This window comes from Pogona vitticeps, chromosome 3 (genome assembly GCF_051106095.1).
Source record: "Pogona vitticeps strain Pit_001003342236 chromosome 3, PviZW2.1, whole genome shotgun sequence".
NCBI classification, from domain to species: Eukaryota; Metazoa; Chordata; class Lepidosauria; order Squamata; family Agamidae; genus Pogona; species Pogona vitticeps.
Window position 1 is genome coordinate 121,368,895 of NC_135785.1, and position 14,678 is coordinate 121,383,572.

Genomic DNA, 14,678 nt, shown 5'->3' on the forward strand with positions numbered 1-14,678 from the left:
CCACCTCATGATTATCAACTGTAAACAAATAAACAGCCCCAGAATTTAATTCCTGTGGAATGACTCTACTCTACTCTGAAATATTCAGAGAAATGCTACCAGGAAAAGAGTACATTTGGCATAATCAGGTAACAACTCAGTTACCAATATCTAGTCCTTAAATCAGGAAGCAGGGATAGGCTGCCAGTCATAAGGAATGGCCTCCATAAAGGCTTGGCTCCATTGCTGATTTTTTTTTTTTTTTTTTTTGAGAAATCAAACAGAGTGTCAGGAGGGAACAAGTCATGACAACAGAAGCAGCTGTGAAACACAAGAAGTGTCTGTGAGGAGGTCATTCTGCCATTTGTCTGCACTTCTTTCCTCCCCGAGGGATCCAAAGCTGCACTCACTCTCTCGCTCTAAGCCCAATTTGGAAGTGCGGGTGGCCGAGCAACCCTGGACCTGCTGCTTTTCCTCTCTGCCATGAGTAAGATCTGGCATTCCTGTTGGCACATCATTTCTTGGCTTCTGGCTGAGGAAGGCGGGAGTGAAGGAAGGTGGGTGGGTGGGTGGGAAGGAGGGAGGAACAATCTTTGTTCTTGGTATGAACTGGTCCCTGATGAGACAGATAGTCTCAGCTTCATCCTGTCATTGCATGTATGGCTGTCTCAGCCTGTGTTGCAAAACCTCTGATAATAGAGTGCAGCCTAGAACACAAACTATTGCCTCTGTATAGTAAGACTGACATACATCAAACCTAGCAAAACTAATGACAACTGAGTTGCTTACTGTTTTGAGAAAAGATAACATTATTTTTTTTCTGTTATAACATTTATTGCCTTGAGAAATCTAATGTAATATTAATTTAGAATCAAACTGTCATTTCCTCTCCAAAAAATTGCATTGGCAAGATTGCCCAGTCTGTTTCTCTGACCACCCGTAATTCTTATTGTAAAGCAAATAAAATTATGAAATATATGGAATACCCTCATTCTTCATGATAAACACATCAAAATGCAATAACAGTCACAATGAACCTCTGTGTTACTCTGTGTGTCTTGTACATTTCACTGATATATATTCATTTTTGCTATCAGTGTTGTTAATTAAAAATAATGTGACAGCCTTTATAGCTGCCTCAAAAATATGCAAGTATTGTTGAATTGTGGAGGAGCCTGTCCAGAACCATTTAGCAATACATCTGCTACAAAACCTTCTTGCCCCCTAATCTCAGTGTTGATTTACCTCCCCTGGCACAATATGAGGACGAGTCAATAACATGGTCTGATATACAGATTCCCAGACTGACTGCTGAAACTTAAAGGTATACAACTATCGACGCTTTTAACAGTTTTGCAAAGCAACACATTGACATCTCCTAAAAGAAATCATCTTTTGTTCTTTGTGAAATGGATTGAAGAATTCTTCATTTCTGAATCGGTTTTGCACTTGAATGAACTCTGGCTCCATTCATGCACCACAGCTAGGTTTCTGAAGTCTCTTGACAATTAGTGCGATTTAAACCAACCCCGCCAGAATCTCAGCTTCCTGATATTGTCAGTCAAAGTTACAAATCATAGTATCATCCTTGTCTAGTAAATGGTCAAGGGCTTTATTTAATGAAACACTCAGTGTGTCCATGCTGCTTCAGTTAGTTGCAAAAGGTTATTTGCCATAAGCACAGCACATTTAGGGTTCCACTGACACATAATAAATTAACAAACAAATGCATTTAAAAATATTTAGTAGGTGTTATGCTGAAATTACCTAAACACATATAAAAATGTAGCCAAGAATATACTTGCTTGAGCCGTACATGGATCATCTAAATGTCTGCGGTTCTTGTGGAAACCAAATGACCTCTTTCTACAGATAGTAAGATCAAAGCACTCAGTTTAGATACTCCAGCTGTCTTTCCCATTGGCATTTGACATGTAATGGGGCCATTTAAATTCAGGGGGTATGTAAACATTTTAACCCTTGGCAGTGGCATCTGAGAAACATGCAGGCAATAAATGGACGCCCAATTCCCTGGGCTGGATGCATGCTTGGTGTCTCTCCTTTGAAGTCTAAGGAACAACGCCAGCCAGTGAGCTTTGCTAAATGACTTGAATGGAAACTATCTGATAACAAAGTGCCTCCTTGCAAACTGAAACACTGACATTTGGAAAGCACTCCTACTCCTGCTGTCGGCTTGGTGTTTAGAAAAGGGAAAGTGTAGGCTCTGACATTGCAGGGAGGTTAGCAGTGACCCCATGCACTCCTTGCTCAGTGGCTAGAGAAGGGTAGCTGTAAAGCCAGTGAAGCAGTCCAAGCTAGATTTGCATAGAATGCTGGAGGACTTACAAGTAAATGAGATCACAGTTGGTAAATGTCCCTTTGTTTGATAAGCCCTACCAAAGATGGAATTTACTATAGAGGTGATTGGGCAGACCCATACAACATTTGCTTCTGTGGAAGTACTTTTGGAATAATCCGCATGGAGGCACACACGTCAAGGATATTTCTCGGGCTGTGCAAATAGCATCCACTCTGATTTGTATCCAAATATTTTCTGTAAAGATCTGGACTAACCCACCTCAAGCTGATTCGAAGGTGGCCTGGATCAATTTGTTCTTGGGTTTCTCCAGATATTTATATGTGTGAGTGTTTTCTAGATCAGGAAGTTGGAGTTGTGAACACCAGAGAACATTATTAACTTTGGGAAAGGGACAGGACGTCCTCCTACCAGCTTACTTCTTTCCCCTTGCCCCATCCTCCACCCACAGAAGCTGTGCTCAGGGACAGTATGTGTTGAGGTGTGGACGATGTCCCCAGTCAGTAGCCTGGCTTGCCCAGGGGTAACCAATGGCTAGCCCAAATCTGAGTGCTGCACATTTGGCAGCCACCCATACTGAAACATACACAAGTACTCAAAGCAAGGGGGTTGGGAAGGACTCTCTTGATGTCAGTATCAAGAGGCTGTAACCCATACCGTGAGAAAAATAGTAAGAAGTTATGTTCAGACAGATGTTTCCTCTGTAGAGTTCTTGCAGAGAGTGCCCCAAAGTGTAAAGATGAGTAATGAGGGAAACGGGCAAAACAAGTATTGGTATTCGATCTTATGACTGCTGGTCTTCTGACCCTGTAGCATGAGACCATTTTTGAGCTCTACATAGTGTACGGGTGACAGCCAAAGGATTATTTTGCAGCGTGCCTATAGAGGCAAGTGAGGGTGGGCATGGTCCTTTTTACTGATCCTGTTAGTCTATGATAAGGACAACCGGGTTCTATGGTTGATCAGGGCTCTAATTATAGAGGAAGATAATATTAAATGTTTCCTTTTCATGCTTGTCACTCTTAAACTTCTCAATAAATGATACATGTGTACTTCAGACTATTATTACTCAGTTTACAGAATGCTGAATATAATACAATATAATAACCTGTAAATATAGTATACTGTATCAAACTATACTATTTATAATTTGTAGTATCTATAATGTGTATAATCACTGGCAATGATAACAGGATGACCACAGAACAAAGAAAAATGAAAAGGCACAAACCTTTCACAACTGGTAGTAAGGTGTTACATTGACTTTGAGGTACCAATTGTTACATACAGCACTGATGTTACCTGTCTGTCATGGGTTTGGAGGGAAAGTTCCATCCTATGGGGAGTGGAAGGCGGGACATCAGGAGGAGGGGCTGTACTGTATATATATGTGGAGCCTGTGTGGAGAAGTTAGAAGGAGAAGCTGAGGGAGAAGCTGAAGAGAAGAAGCTGGTGTGGGAGTCTGTGTGTCAGACAGGGTACTACTGTGTGTCAGTCAGTACCAACCTGATAGGTTCAGGTGTCTGTATGGGAAGCCAGAACTGATAGGTTCAGGGTCTGTGCTTTATTTAAAGGTGTTCTGTGTGAACCAAACTGGTGTATGTATGATTGAGACTAAGCCACGTTACTGTATCTTATTCACGTGATCATTTTATTTTTCCCTGTGTGTTATTTAAATAAACCTTATTCCTTTATTTGTTAAAAATCCATCCCTGGTCTGTGTGACTTCTTATAGGGAATGGTTGGTGGCAGCTTAGTGAAACTGTGGCATATCCCAGTAGGTCTGGGGTTGTCACATTGATTGGTGTCCAGCGTGTGGGATACGACTGGTCCAGTTGTCCAGTGGTCCAGCAAAGCCTTGGCAAGTGTGCCCAGAGCAAGGGGGGTCTAGTCAGGGACAATCTGAGGGCGCGTAGATAATCTTCTAGGCGTACCTCACGGGGAGGTGCGCTAGTGGAAGAACGTGCCAACTGGGGAGACCAGATTAGGGAGCTCTGAGGCAACCTGTTTTGGCGGGAAAAAAGCTGAGGCAAAACTGTGTAAAGTAGCAGTGATCTAGCTTGTCTGCTGAGAGGCCTAGCAGAGGGGGGTAGACTCTGGCTGGCTACAGTTGCAAGTTAGTGCTGAAGAACAGCAGCAATCTATAGAAGGCTGGTTCTGAGGCAAAAGAAAGAAAAAAAAAGTGGTTGCTTTATTTTGAGGCTTGACTTTTGAGAGCAGCCTGTTCTGGGGGGGGGATTATGCCCTTGACTCGAAGCCAAATGGCAGAAATGGGTGAAGTGAAAGACCCCCAGGTAGACCAAGGTTCTGAGGATGAATTTGGCTCAGTGCAGGAGGACAGCACGGGAGAACAGAACCCAGAACTCAAAAAAATGCTCATAGCCCAACAGCATGAACTGAGGATGAGGCAATTTGAAATGGAGGAAAGATTAGAGAGAGAAAAAATGGAGGAAAGGGAAAGAGAGAAACAGAGACATTTCGAATTAGAGAGAGAGAGAATGGAAAAGGAGGAAAGATTAGAGAGAGAGAAAATTGCTCTGGAAAAAGAAAGGATGGCGTTTGAGTTGAGAAAATTGGAAATGATGAACCAGAACAATAATAACAATAGGGATTCTGAGGGAGGCCAATTGTCTAAAACTGACCTGAAGAAATTCCCTGTGTACCACAAGGGAGATTGCCCAGAGGTGTTCTTTTCCCTAGTGGAAAGAGCGTTTGTGGCCTTCTCAGTAAGGGAAACTGAGAAGATGACCATCATGCGATCTTTAATCAGTGGCAGCCTGGCAGAAGTCTATGCAGAGATGCCAGAGGAGCTGCTAAAAGACTTCTCTGAGTTTAAAAAACTGGTGCTTGCCAGACATGGGATAAATGCGGAACAGCTGAGGCAGAGATTCAGGTCCCTCACAAAGAAACCAGAGCAGACTTTTACCCAAGTGGGGGCCCAACTGGTGAGGCTGCTAGAGAAATGGCTATCTCAGGAGGGAACAGAGACCTACCAGCAGCTCAAAGACCTGATAGCGCTGGAACAGTTTTATTCAGTCCTGCATGGGGAACTGAAGTTCCAGGTGAGGGAAAGGAAACCGAAATCTGTGGCCGAAGCGGCCGAAATGGCAGATTTTATTTCCCAAATAAGAAAGCCCTTAGGTGCTGAGGGGAAATCGACAGGTAAACCCAAAGAAACCTACAGCAAGTACTCTCAGGGACCAGGGAAAAACCAGCAAGGGGGAGGGACCCATGGTGAAGGGAAGCCCTCAGACACGAAACCAAGACCTCAGATTTTGGAGGGAAAACCAAAACAAGATGAGAAAGACTCAAAATACACCAGAAAATGTTATTTCTGTCAAGGAAAGGGCCATCTAATCTCAGAGTGTGAGAAATTAAAGCAGCTAAAAGGAAATGTGCCTCATGATTTGAGTGGAACCAAGCCAAAAGCTGTGTTCTGTGTCCAGAAAGAGCAAAGCTCCTTGTCACTGAGGGAGCCTGTTGCCATGGCTACTCAATCTGGAACAGTTACATCTGCTGATCAGGCTGAGGAAAATGGTCCTCTTGTGGAGGTCAAGCGCTGCTTACTAGTGAGAACAGATTCTCAGTTGTTTGAAACCGCAGGGGTGGACGTAGGAATACTTGACCATCAGTATAGGGGGCTGAGGGATACTTGTTCCCAGGTGACCCTGTGCCATCTAGAGATTATTCCTAGGGAGTATATAATCCCGAATGAGAGCATGAAGGTGGCAGGGATTGAGGGGCAGGTGATCTCACTGCCAGTAGCGGAGATACCTGTGAACTTTCAAGGCTGGAGGGGAGTTTGGCAGCTAGCGATTTCATCGACTCTGCCAGCAGCCGTGCTCGTGGGAAATGACCTGGCTGAACATGTGAAACGGGTGCTAGTGATTACACGCTCACAAGCTACCACGGGGACAGTTCAGGGGGGTACTGATGAGCCCGAGACGGAAGCAGAGGGGAGTTCAGAAGCTGTGGTGGAAACCTTGACCACGGACAGCAGATTTGGCCAAGAGCAAAAGGCAGACGCCACTCTCCAAAAGTGTTTTGAACAGGTGACAGACGCCCAGCTAACACCTGAAACCCCAGTGAGATTTCGAGAGGAAAAGGGAATTTTATATAGAGAGACCCTGAGGAATATCTCAAAAGGGGGAGATGGGATCAGAAGTCAGCTAGTGGTACCTGAAAAGTATCGCCCCATGATCTTACAAAGGGGGCACTCTGACATGTTTGCTGCGCACTTAGGGGTGAACAAAACACAGCAGAGAATCACACAGAATTTTTACTGGCCTGAAATAGGGAAGCAGATCAAGGAGTTCTGTAAACAATGTGATGTGTGTCAGAGGCAGGGGAATAACCATGACAGGACCAAAGCAAAGTTGTGCCCTTTGCCTGTGATTGACACTCCGTTCAAATGTATAGGGGTGGATATTGTGGGACCTTTGCCCAAGGCCACAAAGAGGGGGAACCGGTTCATTCTCACCATTGTGGACCATGCCACGAGGTACCCTGAAGCCATTCCCTTGACTAACATTGAAACTAACACAGTGGCAGATGCCTTGGTGGGGTATATGTCCAGGATGGGATTCGCCTCAGAAATAATCACAGATTTGGGCGCATCGTTTACATCAAAGCTCATGAAACGGTTATGGCAAATCTGTGGAATTAAACACAAGGAAACCACTGCCTATCACCCTGAAAGTAATGGGTTAACGGAGAAGTTCAATGGGACTCTGATGCGCATGATTAGGGCTTACTTGGCAGAGAATCCAAACAATTGGGACCAGAAGCTGCAATCCCTTTTGTTTGCTTATCGATCAGTGCCACAAGCCAGTACCGGGTTCAGTCCGTTTGAACTCTTGTTTGGGAGAAGGGTGAAAGGGCCCCTTGATTTGATCAAACAAAATTGGGAGCAGATCACCCAGGATGACCCACAAGATGTTGTGATATATATAGACTCTTTAAGGAATGACCTAAAGAGAAACCTAGAGCTAGCAGCAGAGACCCTGCAAGCTCAAAAGGTCAGAAAGAAAGCTTGGGATGACCAGCAAGGCAGGGAGAGGCAATTTAACCCAGGGGAGGGAGTGCTTTGGCCTAGGCTCTGCAGAGAGAACAAACTGCACCTGGGTAGCCCAGAAATAAAATACTTGGGTCACATAGTAGGGGGAGGAGTGATCAAACCCCTAGAGGCCAAAATAGAAGCCGTTCGTGATTGGCCCAGACCCAACACCAAGAAAAAAGTCAAATCATTTCTTGGGTTGGTGGGCTACTACAGAAAGTTCATCCCGAGGTTTAGCGAGATTGCGGCTCCGCTGACCGATCTGACGAGGAAGAAGACTGATGACCGCATCCCATGGACCAGCGACTGTGAGGAGGCGTTCCAGAGGTTGAAGGAGGCCCTCATCAACTATCCAGTGCTGCGTGCTCCAGACTTCGACCGGGAGTTCATCATCTACACCGATGCGTCTAACAGCGGGGTAGGAGCAGTTCTTTGCCAGGAGGATGAAAATGGTGACCAGCATCCAGTGTCCTACCTGAGTAGGAAACTCCAGAAAGGTGAGAGACATTTGGCAACCGTGGAAAAGGAGTGCCTGGCCATAGTCTACGTGATCCAGAAGGCCAAGCCTTACATCTGGGGAAGACATTTTATTCTGTGCACTGACCATTCACCACTGCAATGGTTAAAGACAATGAAAACCCACAATAGTAAACTTATGAGGTGGGCTTTAAATCTGCAAGACTATGACTTTGAAGTGAAGGTGGTCAGAGGGTCAGTGAACTGTGTTGCTGACGCCTTGTCAAGAAGACCTGAAGAATGAAGACGGCGAAAGAAACATGGACTATGTATATATTTTGGTGACCAAAGGTTAAATGTACTTGTTTATTAATCATGCTTGGTGTGTATGAATAAAGGTAACTTGATGTATTGTAAATGGTAAATGTTTAAATGCCTAATAGATATGTTTCACTTAGAGTGTAAGTATAAGTAAGTATGGTATTGTATGTTATTGTATAACTGTTTTTGTATGTTTTGGAACCAGGTTGTTTTTTGGAGAAAAGCACTTTAGCTTTCCCCCTACAAAACAACTTATAAAGAGGGGAGGTGTTACATACAGCACTGATGTTACCTGTCTGTCATGGGTTTGGAGGGAAAGTTCCATCCTATGGGGAGTGGAAGGCGGGACATCAGGAGGAGGGGCTGTACTGTATATATATGTGGAGCCTGTGTGGAGAAGTTAGAAGGAGAAGCTGAGGGAGAAGCTGAAGAGAAGAAGCTGGTGTGGGAGTCTGTGTGTCAGACAGGGTACTACTGTGTGTCAGTCAGTACCAACCTGATAGGTTCAGGTGTCTGTATGGGAAGCCAGAACTGATAGGTTCAGGGTCTGTGCTTTATTTAAAGGTGTTCTGTGTGAACCAAACTGGTGTATGTATGATTGAGACTAAGCCACGTTACTGTATCTTATTCACGTGATCATTTTATTTTTCCCTGTGTGTTATTTAAATAAACCTTATTCCTTTATTTGTTAAAAATCCATCCCTGGTCTGTGTGACTTCTTATAGGGAATGGTTGGTGGCAGCTTAGTGAAACTGTGGCATATCCCAGTAGGTCTGGGGTTGTCACACCAATCTTCATTTTCTTTTCCTTAATTAATACCACTATAGACACAAGTCCAAAATGAACATAATAATAGAAGATGAGTAATGAGGGAAACGGGAGAAAACAAGTATTGGGTTATGACAAATGTCCCCTTACTGCTTCCAGTTCAGAAGCCTGGCTTGCCCAAGCATGCTCACTCGCCATGTAGCCCAAATCAGAATGCTGCACATTTGGCACCCCTCCAGTCTAGAACACAAATAAGCATCAACAGGAAGAAACAAAGCAGTTCTGCAAATAAAGGCTAATGGAGGCATTAAAAAACAAATAAAATTGCTATAGGGAGAAGATAGTCAAGATAATCCCTAGTGCTACTTTGACCTATCCCGTCAAAGTCCACACAGGAGTCGTGTTTCCTATATTCTCTCTCTCTCTCTCTCTCTCTCTCTCTCTCTCTCTCTCTCTCTCTCTCTCTGTCTCTCTCTCTCTCTCTCTCTCACACACACACACACACACACACACACACACACACACACACACACACACACACACACACACACACACATTGAGTGTAATGAAGACTTGACTGGGAGAGGGAAGAAAAAAATTGTAGAATGCAAATAATCTAATAAGAAATGGACCACCCTCCTTTGACATACGTATCAGGATGTAAAGCAACTTGGTCAGGTGGTTGAGAAACAAATAGTCATCTGAGCCCTCCTCATGGTTCAGCAGTTGGTGTTTCCAGAAAAGGCACTCCTTTCTTTTGCTACAGCAACTGGCGTCAAGTGTTTTTGTTCACATTTCAGCATTTTTAACTGTAAAATATTGAAACAAACTTCACTTATTTGTAGAGGTGCCCGAATCAATCCAAGAGCAACTGGGAGCTTCTTGAATTGCTCTTATCTGCCCTGGAATGGCACAAATATTTTTTGCTTCCCCTTGTCCGGACACTTCTTTCCAGAGCTGATGCAAAACCCTCATATATTACATTAGGTTTATAAGCACTGTGCTGGGCCCCCTAACCAAAACAGTCCATCTTCAAATAGAATACTGTATTATACAACACATACAAATGTCCCAAAACCCATTTCCAGCCATATAGATCTATAGGCTCTTCTTGGGGGCAAAATTACACGAGTGACGTTATATCTCCTTCCAATGCAGTGCCTGACCTGGGTGGAATGGATATCTGCTTCATTTACAAATTTGCACCAACTGAGTTCTTTTATGATCTTTCTCTGTAGAACCATTCCAATGAGCTTTATTCATGCCTAGGTTACTTTTAACATCAATCCAAATGGAGACTGCATCCAAGAAATCAGAAGAAGACTGAGACAGTCAAAAATTTATTTCTCTCATTAATGTCCCCACAAATTAAGAGATGACAATTAGGATATTTTGGAGAGAGACTGGCATTCAGATTACTCCAGAAATATGGGAGGCAGGTGGGAAATAGGCTCTGGTGTACATGAAAGAAAAAAAAACTATTGCAGATAATTACTGCCTGCAAGTAATTAAATGAAAATTGTTTCAACTACAGTTCTCTAAGGCAGATAAAAACAAAACAGTGAACCCCCTACTACTTCTCCTTATACGTGGTGATAGCATACACAGCGAATGGTGGCTAAGGCAGAGGAAGGCAAAGAACAGTCTGTGAGCTGTGTCCTCCTCCCACAACTCTCCAGTGCTCCCCACACTGAAAAAAGTTGAAGCACAGAACTGGTTTTTTGTGCCCGTGGAGCAATTTTTGGATAGGGACACTGCAGTCACTGCAAAACAGGAAAAGAACCTAAAGCAACACACACCCCCCCTCATTCAAAGCCAAATGTAGCCCTCCAGCCAGGTCTCTTTTTTTCACTTCTTATGCATTTGGGACATTTGGCTGCTTAGAATGACAATTTGCCCCCAGACCCAACAAAGCTGCTCTCCTCTGTCTTAAACCTTTGCAAGGAAGGGGATCCTCCTCTAATTACCATGTTTCTCATAGGAAGTGTATGTCAGGGAGATTGTAAAGAAGCAACAAAATCAATCATGTTGTTTCTCTTTCTTCAAAAACAATGTTCCAAGACATCAGTCTGATATTTTGACCTAGCTTATCTTTATTTTGAGTGACAACGTGAATCTCCTGAAGTATGGATCAAGGGAATCTGTCAGTTGCCATTGTGCCAGCCCTGCTTGATCCATCCCTTCTTGAGAAGGTAGTTTGTGGCCCAAGTCAACAGCTGTATTTTGCCAAATAATGCATCTGCTTGTTACAGGGTGCCTGGACGTCTACACACCTACTGAGGGCTATCCCATTTGTTTCCAAGACATGCAACAGTTTCTATAATCTGGAAGCTATCAATAAACTCATAAGGGATGTTATTGGGGAAAATTAAGCAGGAAGAAGCCTGACTACTATAGAAAAATGGTGAAAAAATTGTGGAATATGGGCTGGGGAACATAATTAGTTTCTAATTCTCTCTGTTCTCCAATTAGGCTGAGTCTGGCTAAGGCTAACCATGGAGTGTTCACAAAACAATCCCTGTATATTACATCTAGATAGTAGACTAAATGATCTTTCTTTACACTTTTGAGGACATAATTAAAAGTACCTAATTAACTGCATAATCATGACTGTTTGAGAGAAGTAACTTTTCCCAGATGTTGCAACTGGTCTTGGAATTTGTAAATGTCAGCATTGCAATTCCTTTAGGTTGAGCAGAGAAGCAGACTTTCAGAACATGTTTCTACTTAAGAGACGGACCAGTCAAACTTTGTAGATCCTGCTGAAGAGAGCCCATTTCCTGACAAAGGCACCAAATAAATTATTCACCTGCCCGCTATGGATATTTAGAACAGCAGGCTGCTCCTCTGTAGGTGGCTCCTGCCGACGTTCCTCCAGCGATTCTATTCTAGCCATATTCAATCATTCGGAATCTGGATGGGCTAAGTTAGAAGAGGGAAACCCCCCTCAATCCATGGAAGTTCTCCATGTGAACCAGAACTTTCATTTTCTCATGTTCTGACAGGTGTGGAAAGTCTTCACAGATGAGCGAGTCTTTTCTCTGTGGGCCTGTCAATTCATGTGAGCAAAGCGACAACAGAGTGGGTAGGGCTAATGTGCTCTCTGTCTTTGTGCATTTAGCCTAGTTAGTTTCTGAGTGACGAATAAAGCCAGGGGTAGGTATAGTGCAGTGCTATGATCACATGCAACCACCCAAGTCTATTTTTGAGGGGGGCCCTGTGACCACCAGAGACAGAAGAACACACCCCAAATGGGAGGGGTTTTCTTAGTCCCTCCAAAACTTAGTCCCTCTTAGTTCCTTTTCTTCTGGGCCTAGTACACCCCTTGGTAGAGGGTCGTGCCAAAGACTGAGTCTCAAACCCCACCCGAGCTGTTCGCCCTTAGAACAGGAGTTCAGAGTGGGAGACTTAAGAGTTTCCATCATCAGTTTCTGGCTCCTTGACTTGGCAGCTTGGGAAGATTGCAACCTAAACTTCCAGAACTTTCATCAATGGTTACAATTGAATCTCCAGATGGAAAAGGGATGGTTTCTCTGCTCCAGAGCTGCCATGTTTCATTTTTCTAAATCTGGGAAGTTTAATACCTAATTGGCATATTATGCAAATTATCACAGAATCATAGAACTGAAGTGTATCTCAAGGGTTACTGAGTTGAGCTCCCTGCCAAAGCAGGGAATCCACAGCGAAAGCATCCTTGAGGAGTGACCATCTAATCTGTTTGACAGACTCCAATAAACCTTCAAGGCAGTCCATTCGACTGTCACACACCTCTTCCCATCAAGAAGTTCTTCTTAACATTTAGGTGAAATCTCCTTTCTTATCATTTGAATACATTACCTCAGGTCTTGTCCTCTAGAGTTGCAAGGGATGGGGGGGGGAGAGCTTGCTCCATCTTCCAGACCTTTTACCATTCTGGTTGCCCTTCTCTGAATACATTCAAGCATGTCAATATCCTTTTTACAATGCCCAGAGCAGGACACAATATTCCAGCATGTATAAGCTTGAGCTCTACTAAGACCACTAGCTCATTTTTACATGTACTATTGCCAGTCAGCTGTATATATCCCATATAAGCCTGATGTCATTTTGTGTTTCAGACTTCCTCACCTTCTATTTGCTACTCCTCTGTAGTCTTCCTTCCAATTCTTATACATGCTCCTTTTAAGACTTAATTCATCTGAAAGCACCCTGATTCCTTCAGGTGTCTCCCACTTTTTTTCTTTATAGGAATTGTTTGTGATTGTGCTCCTAAGAAATTCCTGTAGTACACATAAGTTACAAACTGTGCACCTTGACTCACACAATTTGCAACTTATGTCTACTAACCAACCACCATTGTCTCTTTTGTGCCATGTATAAATGTATAAGCATTTGCCATGTAATATGAGGCTTGTGTCCAAGGAAATGGATTTGATCCACAAAAGCTCACATTAAAATGCAACAGTTAATCTTCAAGGTGCCCAAACCTCTGGACAATGAACCTGTCAACTAAGCAAATGAGGAATTGTTGGACCTTAGAATCTTGACCCAACTCTGGGAGGCAGTGGGAGACAGGAGGGCCTGGCGTGCTCTGGTCCATGGGCTCACGAAGAGTCGGACACGACTTAACAACTAAACAACAACAACAACAGAATCTTGGCAGCCAGACTTCCAAAAGATATCAGGTAAATTGAAATTTCCCATTATTACTATGCCTCTTTCCTCTGCATGATTCGTAATCTTACTTAGGGGGCATCGTCTAGTTTCTCCAGCTGGTTAGGAGGTCTGTACTAGACCCCAACAGCAATGTCACTCTTGTTTTTGTTTCCTTTGATTTTTACCCAAATGCTTTCCACCCACGTTTCATGCTTCACCTTGTGGATTGCCTCAAAGTTGTAAATAATCTTTTATATACTGCTAATCCTCCACCATTCCTCTTTCCTTTATTCCTTTTGAATATGTTATACCCTTAAATCACAACATTAGAATCATGAGTCTCATCCCACCAGGTTTCAATAATGCTTATTAAATCATACAGCGGTGCCTCGCTTAACGACAATAATCCGTTCCAGGAAAATCGTTATTCAGCAAAAACGTTGTAAAGCGAAATTTAAAAAACCATTGAAACACATTGAAAACCGTTCAATGCATTCCGATGGGCTAAAAACTCACTATCCAGTGAAGATCCTCCATACGGTGGCCATTTTTGGTGCCTGTATAGCGAGGAATCCATCCCTAAACACAGCGGGGAGCCATTTTAAGCACCCAACGGACATTTTGAAAACCCGACGATCAGCTGTTTTTCATCGTTGTAAAGCGAAAATAGGTTCCCAAAGCAGGGAACCGATCATCGCTAAGCGAAATTCCCCCATTTAGACCATCGTTTTGCGATTGCAATTGCGATCACAAAAACATCGTCGTAAAGCAGATTTGTCGTAATGCGGGGTAATCGTTAAGTGGGGCACGACTGTACTTGCCTCACTGTGGTAAGAGTTCAAAGACATCTTCTTTCTTTCTCATGCTCTATGCACTGTTGTAGAGACATTTGAAACTATAGGTCTTCCTCTTCTGCTGCACTGTGATCCACTTCCCTCCATTGATGGCCCTGTACCACCATCCCAATAACTGATGCATCACAGTACTTGCCATTCTCTCCAGCAGAGTTCAGACTGATCCCCTACTGACACGTTTATAAGACTTCTAGCAAACTGATTCTTCCCAACCCCTGTAAGGCACAGCCCCTCACTTGCCAGGAGTCCTTCCTTCATAGAAGTTCAGATTATAGTTCAAGAAGACAGACCT

The 14,678-nt window shown here is 43.5% G+C and overlaps 1 protein-coding gene across 1 annotated transcript in view; it reads left to right on the forward strand.

The window, feature by feature from the left end:
- The first annotated feature begins 3,573 nt into the window (after nucleotides 1–3,573).
- The window catches only part of LOC144588123 (uncharacterized), a 395,823-nt gene continuing 384,718 nt past the window's right edge, over nucleotides 3,574–14,678 (forward strand). Inside the window, exon 1 of the mRNA XM_078390267.1 lies at nucleotides 3,574–4,481. The gene's annotated coding sequence lies outside the window, so the exon portion shown is untranslated. The remainder of the gene's footprint in view (nucleotides 4,482–14,678) is intronic.